Source organism: Plasmopara halstedii (genome assembly GCF_900000015.1).
Source record: "Plasmopara halstedii genome assembly, contig: Scaffold_3120, whole genome shotgun sequence".
NCBI lineage: Eukaryota > Oomycota > Peronosporomycetes > Peronosporales > Peronosporaceae > Plasmopara > Plasmopara halstedii.
The window spans coordinates 1,068,172-1,078,112 of record NW_020190023.1 but is presented as its reverse complement, the minus strand read 5'-3'; positions in this window follow the sequence as shown (position 1 = coordinate 1,078,112).

The window sequence follows — 9,941 nt, the reverse complement described above, 5'->3', positions numbered from 1 at the left end:
CCGCGTGCGGGAGACGAAGTTGGGCTCTGCCCGTGCTCGCTGTCAGAACCAGCGAGACGTATTGACTTCTGTGTCGTGGACACAAGGCTGATTGAGCAAGGAAGCCGTTTCATTCCAACATATTGAGTTGCAGTGTTCTAGCGGACACGCGAGCCTCGTTGAGGCAATAATCGATTGGAACTGTAAAATTTCTCAACCTTAATTGGGAGGGTGTAACGGGGTTACACGTACCCTGGTAACAGGGGGGTGTATCACACGAGATGTGCATGGTGTGACTGCACCCAAACAAGAATACGGCACGGGACTAGGTAGCCAGTGGTTATGCATGTATACAGATTTACTATGTATATTTAGTGTATTTAGGAAAATTTAAACATTTAAAATTAGGCGGCTTTCCTGCAGATAAAAATGAATTAAAATCAGATTTGGATCTTAAACGGAATAGCTAATTAGCCTTGTGTAAGGCAATTATTACTGTTGGAGTAAGCGAATTGCGATCCGCTAACCCGTACTTGTTCTAAGTATAGAACGAAAGGTCGGTGACCTAAATTACGCTTCCTCAAGCGCTAAGCTATGACAGCCCCGCTGCACACACCATGCCTAAGAGGATACTGTATCTTAAATATGGGTCCAGCGTTTCATGCTCGAGGTCCAACATCATCTTTGACACTTCTACCAGTATCCTCACGTATAATGTATCCGTATTTGCCATCTTTAATGCCTTCGCGACCATCAACTGTATTCGACAGTCGCTTATCGTACGTAACTGCACGAACCGCGCGAATCTATCAGGAATTTCCGCGGCTTAACAAATCTCAGGAAATTGATATCAAAATCCAGCGATAATGACTGTAACTACCACCCATCTTAGTGCGTGTAACTCATACAGGGCACGGATCCATTGACCACAACATCAATGAGGGACAATAGGAACCCCAGTCATTTCCCAAAAGACTACCCTGCGCCTACTGGATTTGACTCCTCGACCCTTTGTACCTCTCAGCGAAGAGCAAAGAGGAAACTTACGACGCAGATGTTCTGTACCACCACAGATGCAGCGTTTGCGAGTGTTCAGCATTTAAATGATCTCCTTCTTCCTTCACAGTATTGCTGAATGAAGTTTATCGCCGCGCTCATAGAGGTCCCGCATTCCCAATCGCATCCGACTCTGGCAAAAAGAAAGTTGATTTCATCATACAATACACCACTCTCCGAATTCAGAAAGGTCTCGGTGCGAGCTGCAACCGTTCGGAGATATCTCATCACGATGGCGGCTGTTACCGTCTCCGAGAGAGTGTCTGACGTTATTGCGGTGATGACAGTTTTTTACTCCTGGACATAGTCGCTTGAACTTGGACGTACCAGATACGTTTAGTTGAGCTGTGCAAACGCTTGCAACATCAAATCGTTCCACGTCGGGAACGCCTCTCTCACCGAGGTATTTGCACGTAAGTGCTAAAATTATAGATATCTCAATGAAATACTTCGATTAGCAAATAGAATACTTTTTAATTTTTTTAAAAAATAAACTGTTTTTATCTATGCTCGATGTGAGTCGCATTGAGTCGCATGCACGACATACACAATACCGACTTCATGGCAATCTCAATATTTCTAGTCTGGAGGGAGGTAATATCTTCGTTTCGGCCCTCAAAGGAATTGACTCTTAACATCAGCGGCCTCGCGGTTGGTGCCATCTATTCTATCACCGGCACCCGGTCGCGGTAATTCTGGAGGTGGGACATTCTCATAGCTGGTGAACGCCATCGGCCGAGATATTACCATATATGGCCCTTAAGTAGCCTGTCCCCTGACCTTTCAGGGAGAAACAATAGAAACATTCTTACCAAGCGCCTCTTTTTGTCCCGGGGTCAGGAGTTCGGACATTTGATATTCCATCTATACAGAGAATATAGTGTTTTCACGACTCGGCCGTGAGATTGCCGCATATACTATTAATTGCAACAGAGTTGCCGAGCATCTTGTGCAGCGGAAGGTCTGACTCAAAGAGCCCGCATCAATATAGTATAGTGGATGGGCTCATACTCTCCGCCCATGAGCCCCAAAATAAATTATTATTATTTTGTTTGAATCAAATAGTGGCATACATTCAAAATGACATCAATTAAGACCACTACTACGTTTAAGGATAGAATTTGTTTTTATTACTTGACCATCTCCTCTACGGAGTTCCATCAACTTCATGATACCGGTTCGCCATTTCAGGCCCTTTTGCGCCATTCAAAAGGATTATTACTTCTGGTTTGACTCAGGTAAAGGCATCGTCAAATAAGTCTTAATTTATCGTTCGTATTAAAAGTGAATTTGGGAATATTTCAAAAGATGACAACACACTTTGACAATTTGACTAGAACGTGATGTGTCTTGTATAAAACACCAGTGATCAATTCATCCTACATAAACTTCACAGTATTTTACCAGCTATAGCCAGCTTTATGTAACGCAACGTTCGAAGAGACACGAATAGGTCACAATTTGTCCAGAAGAGAAACAAGCATCCTAGTAAAATGGTGTATGCCACCCTAACAGCGGTGGCTAATAGTCACTTCGAATAAGTCAAATGGGAGTAGTTCCTGGGTACATACGTTCTCTGCAGCGAGGCTGCCATAGCTCTTTTGCTTTGAGAGATGTATTCTAAGGTCACCGACCTTTCGCTCTATACTAGAACCAGTACGAGTGTAGCAGATCGCACTCCGCTTACTCCAAGATTAACCACAGCCTTAACCCAGGGCAGATAAACTCCTTAACTCCCTTTTAAATGTATTTCTTTGTCTCATTTGCGGCACAGTAAACCCATAGATTCACAAAATAGTTAAAATGCGTAACTACCAGCAGTTCCGACATGTAGTGGCTTCTTGTTAAGGTGTAGCCACACCATTGTGTGGTCGCCATCTTGTGTGACCAGCCCCTTCATACGGGGTTACGTGTATACCCGTTACACTCTCCCTCATCAAAATTGTGGATACCCACCATTCACATTTAACTGTCACCTCGTACGAGGCTCGCGTGTCTACGACACTTCTACATCCACAGGACCTTCTTCACGCATTGTCTGCTCAATGGACCCTGTGTCTATGACACGAAAGACACTTATTTTCGCTGGCTCCGATAGCGCCCGCGGGCAGAGCCCTTCTTTGTCACCTGCACGCAGTGCAACTTCGGACAGCACGTCCACGGCTTCAAGCCGCACACCGCACCCGCCACGGGCGACGCATTACCTCGTCGAGCATTCGGAGGAAGTCGACTACGATTCGGATACTCTTTTCCCAGGATGGGAAGAAGAAGAGGGCGAGGTGTGCCAGCGGCGTGACTTGAGCCCTGCTAGAGCCTTGCGAACACCGCGTCCGTTTCCCGACCTCTTGACTTTCGGGAAAAGTGGTATTATTACCAATCGCCTCGACGAAGCACAGGAAATGCCGCTTGAGGCTACCCGCAGGGCAACTACGCACGCGCATCCACGGACGGTCCTAGTCTCTCGTGTGGAATACGGGTTTCGCTCGGCGGATCTCAAAACTGTCGCGAAGGACGCGATCAACCGATCGCTGGGCGTCTACGTGGTCAGGCCCCTGGCCACTACACAAGACCAGCTTGACCAACAAAAAGCTCAACGAGATCACTTCTTAGTATCTCAGAAAAACCAATGTTTATGCATCGCGCTCGACTTCGCGCTCAAAGAGGAGGCGCTCCTTTACCCGCGAAGCGAACGATTCCTGCGGTGCTCGCCCCTGGCAAAATAACTGCAGATGATGAAGAGCTCTTTTAGCGATGGGTGCAGCGGCACCGGAAATTCTCCTCGCTGTCCTTCTTACAGCGGAGCCACAGGGAAGTGAACATGCGCGTGGAACGCCATCTTCGGTTCGAGTTACCAAACACAAGGCGCAACACCTACTTCCTTCATATTGCCGCCCTGCGACGTATGGATTAATCCATCACGCTCCCGCGAGCTTTGGGGTCTCTAACACGGATGATTCTGCGACGCAGCTCAGCCTATGGCCTTTTGGCTTCCCTTGCTATTGCTGAGAAGTACGGGGCGTAAGACGCCGCGGAGCCACACGATATCTCTGATCATAAGCGCCCACGACGTCTGGACAGTCTTGCCGAAGTGGCACCTCAACCCCCCCACAAGTTCTCGATGTCTGGGTATTATCGCCACTTTACAAGATACTTGGTTAGACCCTGTCGACGACGTCAACCCAAAAGACGTTCCTCGTGATAGGGGACGCCACCATTCTCGTCGAAAAGTGTTGGTGGCGGACGATGACGACTTGGTCGATCGGCGTCCGATGACTCGTGATGCTCTTCGAGCTCTTGAGGACAAGATCCGTCGCCATCGGGGCTCCACTGAGCATCATACTGAGGTCGCATACTGCTGTGTGGAAGACCATCCAGAGCTTTGAACACTTTGTGCACCGATTGCTTTCACGTTGATGACTATCGAGCTCTGTCGGAGTGGCTCCTAGCCATCGAGAAGACGGATGTGTCTTTAGTGCGACGGTGAAGCGCCTGGCGCCGTTGAAGATGGAAATCGTTATCCTTCGTGCTCAAAACCGGTTGCTGGTTCAGCTTTTGGGTAGTTGAGCGCATGTGGGCGCCGCTCCCGCACCAATGCTTACTCGTTCACTTGCGTCGGACCCCGGTACGCCTTAAGCAAGCGGGTGTGCGCGCATCCTTTTTGGAAGATTTTGCGTATACGCAAGGCTCAGCTCGGTCACGATCTTAAAAGGACTGATAAACCGTGGACGAAGCTTCATCTTAAAGACAGCAGAAACTGCATGTGTAGGATATTTTTAGCATCAATAAAACCAGGTCTCTCACCTCAAGCATTTCAGCAATTCTTCTGCTTTTTCCATCTGCATATTCTTTCTGCATGTCTTTGGTTTCAGCCATTGCATCGCTAACGTATCGTAAGACACTCAGTCTGGTAGACAGGGTGTCTTCGACTTCTTTACGCAAGATAAGGGGGCTGATATCAGCTAGCCGCTCCGCTATTTCCCCCCACGAAGCCTTAAGCCGTGGGATGGCGGCGTCAGCGGGACGCGAGTATGAACGAGCCCCTTCACGTAGAACGGCGTGTAGCCGGTAGACGCATGCACTGCTTTGTTCAGAGCAAACGTTACAAGTGGCAGCATGGCGCTCCAGCGCCTCGGAGTCTCAGCGCAGATGCTGCGAAGGACGATCTCTACAACGCAGTTTACGCACTCAGTTTGACCATCGGTCTGCGGGTGGTCCGCTGTTGACATAGTCAACTTGGTGCCCATCATCTTGAACATTGTCGAACAAAACTTCCCACACACATGAAGCGTGGGTCTCTGTCAGAGACAATTGACTGCGGGAGACCATGTTGTCAGAAGACAAGATCTACAAACAGCGTCGCTGTAAGACACCGTCGATAGTGTTTGACACCGCCGCAAGATGAGCCATCCTGATCAAACGGTTGACGAAGACCACGACACCGCCGACTTTGGCAGCTCAAACACAAAGTCCATACTTATGGACTGTCAACATCCGGAGGGTACCAGCAAACTAGCCAGCGGCGCCGCCGCATGTGGAGAAGGATTCAACCTTTGAAAATTCTCACAAGTGCGCATATATATGCTCGTCCATTTGTACAGCTTGGCCCACCAGTAGTGGCAACTCACATAAGATGACCACTGACTGGGGTGTCATGGGCCTCATAGAGGATACGGTACTTCAAATTCTCATCGGGAGTAACCACAATTCGTGGCGTATCCGTCGAGTCGGTGCTATAACATAGCAACCCGTTATTCAACGAGTATCAGTGCAATCGTCCGCGCAGTCGAGACGACAACATCTTGTCCGAGTTTTCAACTTCTTGCCCCCGAGAGCCCGTAGCAGTGCTACGCACATATCGTCACCCGCGTATGCGGCGCGGAATAAATCCGTCACTGACGACGTCACCGTCGTGACATGAGCAAGCTAATAATTCGGTCTGCTTGACAACGCATCAGCCAAAGCATTCTGCTTTCCTGGCTTATATTTCACCCCCAAATTATATTCTGCGGAGAAGAAGAGCAACCTAGCCATCCTCTGCGAGAGGTGAGGCTACTGAGTTGCAGTGCGTAGTGACGCATGATCTGTGTAGATCACAAACGGCTTGTAGCCGAACAAATGCATCCTGAACTTGACAAGTGCATAATTCATCGCAGGTAGTCTCTTGTCGTAGACTGAGTTCCCCCCCGCAGCCTTGAGCTGGCGAGATTCAAACGCGATCACCCGTCTATTTCCTCGGCGTCTGGTTGCAGCAGTGCACAGCCGATGACAAAGTTCGAAGCGTCACAGACGACACTGAAAGGACGATTGGGGTCCGGCATCGCCAGTATTGGGGCATTAAGGAGTCTGTCTTTGACTCCGTTATAAGCCTCCCGATGTTCGGTGTCCCAACACCATTCCTCATCTTTTTTAAGGAGATCCGACAATGGCCGCGCCATTTCCGCATATTTTGCGCTATACTTGTGCAAGTAGTCGGCATGGCCAAAGCACTTGCGCAAAGTCCCTTTGATACTTTCGAACCGGCCTGTCCATATGACCTTGACCTTAGCGAGATCTGCTTGAAGGCCACGCTCTTCAATAAAAGACCCTGAAAAAGGGATTTCTCGGGCGCCGGAGATACACTTGCCTGCATTAGCATACCGCTTGCTCGTGCGCATGCACTCGAGCACCGCTCTTAAAAAGAGGATGTGGGTCTCTTCATCCGTCCTCCTGTGCTCCGCACGACTGCAAACGAAGGTATCGTTGAAGTCTGTCTGTACATACGCCCGGTGAAGCCTGAACAACTGCGTCACAAGACGATAAAATGTCGCTGATGCATTTGACAGCGCGTGGGGCAACATCAACCACTCCCAGATCATGCCACTCGTAGTACTTATCGCTGTCAGCGGAACATCACTTGCTCTCATGAGTGCACTGTACTTTGTACATCCAACAATGTTGTTCCGATAAAAATATTTTCTAGGAATCGGCGTCTGTGCTGGAATGGTGGCAGCTCTGAGCTTATTGTAAGCGTGAGCGATACGCCACTTGCCGTCCGGCTTCCGGACACAGAACGTGGGTGTCGGATAGGGAGACTTGCTCTCACGCACCATTCCTGCCTCGTGCTTCGCACAGAAAAAGCCGTCAATGACGTCAAACTGCTCCTTGGCCAGGGTCCATTGGCGTGTCACGTAGAATTTGGCTCTAAGAACAAGATCGATCTCATGACGCGCACCTCGGTCCGGAGGTAGGATCGACGGCAGTGTTCAGTGGGTTACATGCCACTCCACGTTCAGCCTTCGAGCTACGCTCGGGACTCTTTTCCGATACACCCTCGGTCGGATACTCCGATATCCAGCACATTGACCGTCCCGGTCCATTGCCCGCGCCAATAGCGGTTCTGCCTCCTAGCAGAAGTAGGCCCATGACTCATCAAAGCTCCACCAGGAGACGTGCGTATAGCACCCAAGGATTTCACCTCCAATCAATCGATGGCTCATGGTGTTCCAATCACGCCATACCAAGGATCAGGTAATACCTATAATCCAAGTATAAGACTAAGCAGTGTTCCACGCTATCGAAGTCAAGAAACGTGACACCGAGGCCCACAGAGACCCTCAACCAGTGACGCAAGTCCCTGTCGCTAAGCGAACAGTGACAATGTCACTCAATATCGCTTTTCGTACCTCAGCATACCGTCAAATTCCTTCCGTCGTAGAGCGACAAGCTTAATTATTCGACGCCCCGGAATCAATACGGACCTTCCATGCTTATTGATTCCGGGGCGTCGGGTAATTAAAGCCTTTCACGGTTGCATTTACGACCAGCAAACCCGGCTGGCATACACGATCCAAGTTCAAGAGCACGGAGCAATTCGGGGCTGGGCTCTGCTGCCCTCTATCCTTTTGAGACTCAACACAACTCAATTCTCCCCCAGTAGGGCACCCCACGCCTACTGGGTGTTCTCGTTTCCCCGCAACAAACCAGGCTGGTAAGAAGCAGGACATCGGTTCGATGAACCTTGACGAACCTTGCGCAGGGGACAGCCAGCCTGAAGGTGACGGGTGTCTCCACAGACAAGGCACCGTCGGGTGTTTAAACGCTGCCCGGCAGCTTGGAGCGCACCTTTCTCTTTCTCAGCAAGCTGAAATCCATTGACTCAGGCCTTCTCGACGAGATATGAGGGTGTGCATTCCAACCAAGTCGTGCCAACTTAAAGTTGAATTTGGCAGTCGATGCCACAATCACCGCTTCTTCAAAAGAAAACGGATGAACACGGAGGACTTCCATTCTGGCCATACCAGTGCGGAGGCCTTCCATAAAGACGGTCATTGTGACCGCTTCGGGAGAGGATTGGCTGCTATCCCGGGGATGAGAGTGCGCAACTCTTGGACAAAGTCCACCAATTCCTTCTTGCCCTGTTGGACGGCAAGGAAAGGCGATCGCAAGCGATATGCCTGGTTGGGCGGCGAGAACACCTATAAAAGCTGCTGTTTCAGTTCCGTCCGAGAGGGAAACGCCGCTTCAACCGAAGTGCCTCACATCAGTGCCCATTCTCGCGCTCGACCACCGAGCTTGGAGATAGCTAGAGCCACGCGCTGTTGCTCATTCTGGAGGGCGGACGCCATAGCCGTCTCGGTCTCTCTCACCCAGAGCAGGAGATTCTCTCCATCCTTACCCTCGAAAATTTTGATGCTCACCATGAGCGGCCTGGGTCGGGAGGAGTCATTCGTCGTCGACGGTGGCGTCATGGACGTTGTCGGCGCCGACATTTTCTGCTGTAAGTGCTCTAGCAGAGCATTTTCATAGCTCGAAAACGCCTCTTGGCGCGCGCTGATCGCTTCAGGTCCTTGCGAAGCGAGGTGTTGCACGCCCTCAGAGCCAAACAGCGACATCAGCTATATCAGCCGTCTTGCATGCCTTGGGGCAAATAAGAGAGCTGCTCCATCCTCACAGAGGATCAGTCGTAACAGGTGTAGATTGACTACAGGCTCAATCAGATACGCTCTAGCTCGTCTGGAAGCACCACAAACGAATGAGACTTGATACATCAGCTGCTGACAATATTGCGAAAACGTTTTGTGCAAATATCAATATACGACTCATTAGATAAAGCATTTGGAAATGTCTATTGCCAAGCGCCATGATGTATGTTGATATAGCTGAACATGCAGTGCCCCTTCCCTGACACAAAAATTAGCGATGTCTGTTGCGACAGTTTATCGCTGCTGGGATGCGAGCTAGTATTCGAGTGCTACCAAGTGCAGCGGGGATGCTGTAGCTCTTTTGCTTAGAGAAAGCTAAGCTAAGGTCACCGACCTTACGTTCTATACGAGAACCAGTACGAGTGTAGTGGACCGCAATCCGCTTACTCCAAGAGCAACCACAACCTAAACCCAAGGCAAATAAACTCTTTCACTCAAAATGTAAATTGTATTTCGTTTTATTTGCGGCAGAGCAGCCTATATCTAGATATGTAGGTTTTCCTAACTAAATAGACAAACCTAATTACAATGTATAAAATAGTGGCTTCTTGTTAACGCGTAGCCACACTATTGTGTGGTGTGACCACACAATGGTGTTCGTGCAATTCCTTTATATTCTCGGCTAGCAAGTCACAAAACACTTAATAGCTCAAACGAAATAAATTTAATGCATCTATTAGTGAAATTCTGTTCCACGTTATTTTTCGCTATTAGGCAATCCGTGACACGTTCTCTATAAAACACCTGTGATCAATTCATCAGCGTAAAGTACACAGTATTTTACCAGCTGTAGCCAACTTTGGGTAAGGCAACGCTGACCTGATTTAGCTTTGCCGCTCCCATCTAGAGTACGAGCAAGACAAAGGACTCATAAAGCTACCACGCAATGGACGCGACAGTGTTCTAGTCAAATTTTCAAAGTGTGTCACCTTTTGGAATATTCCC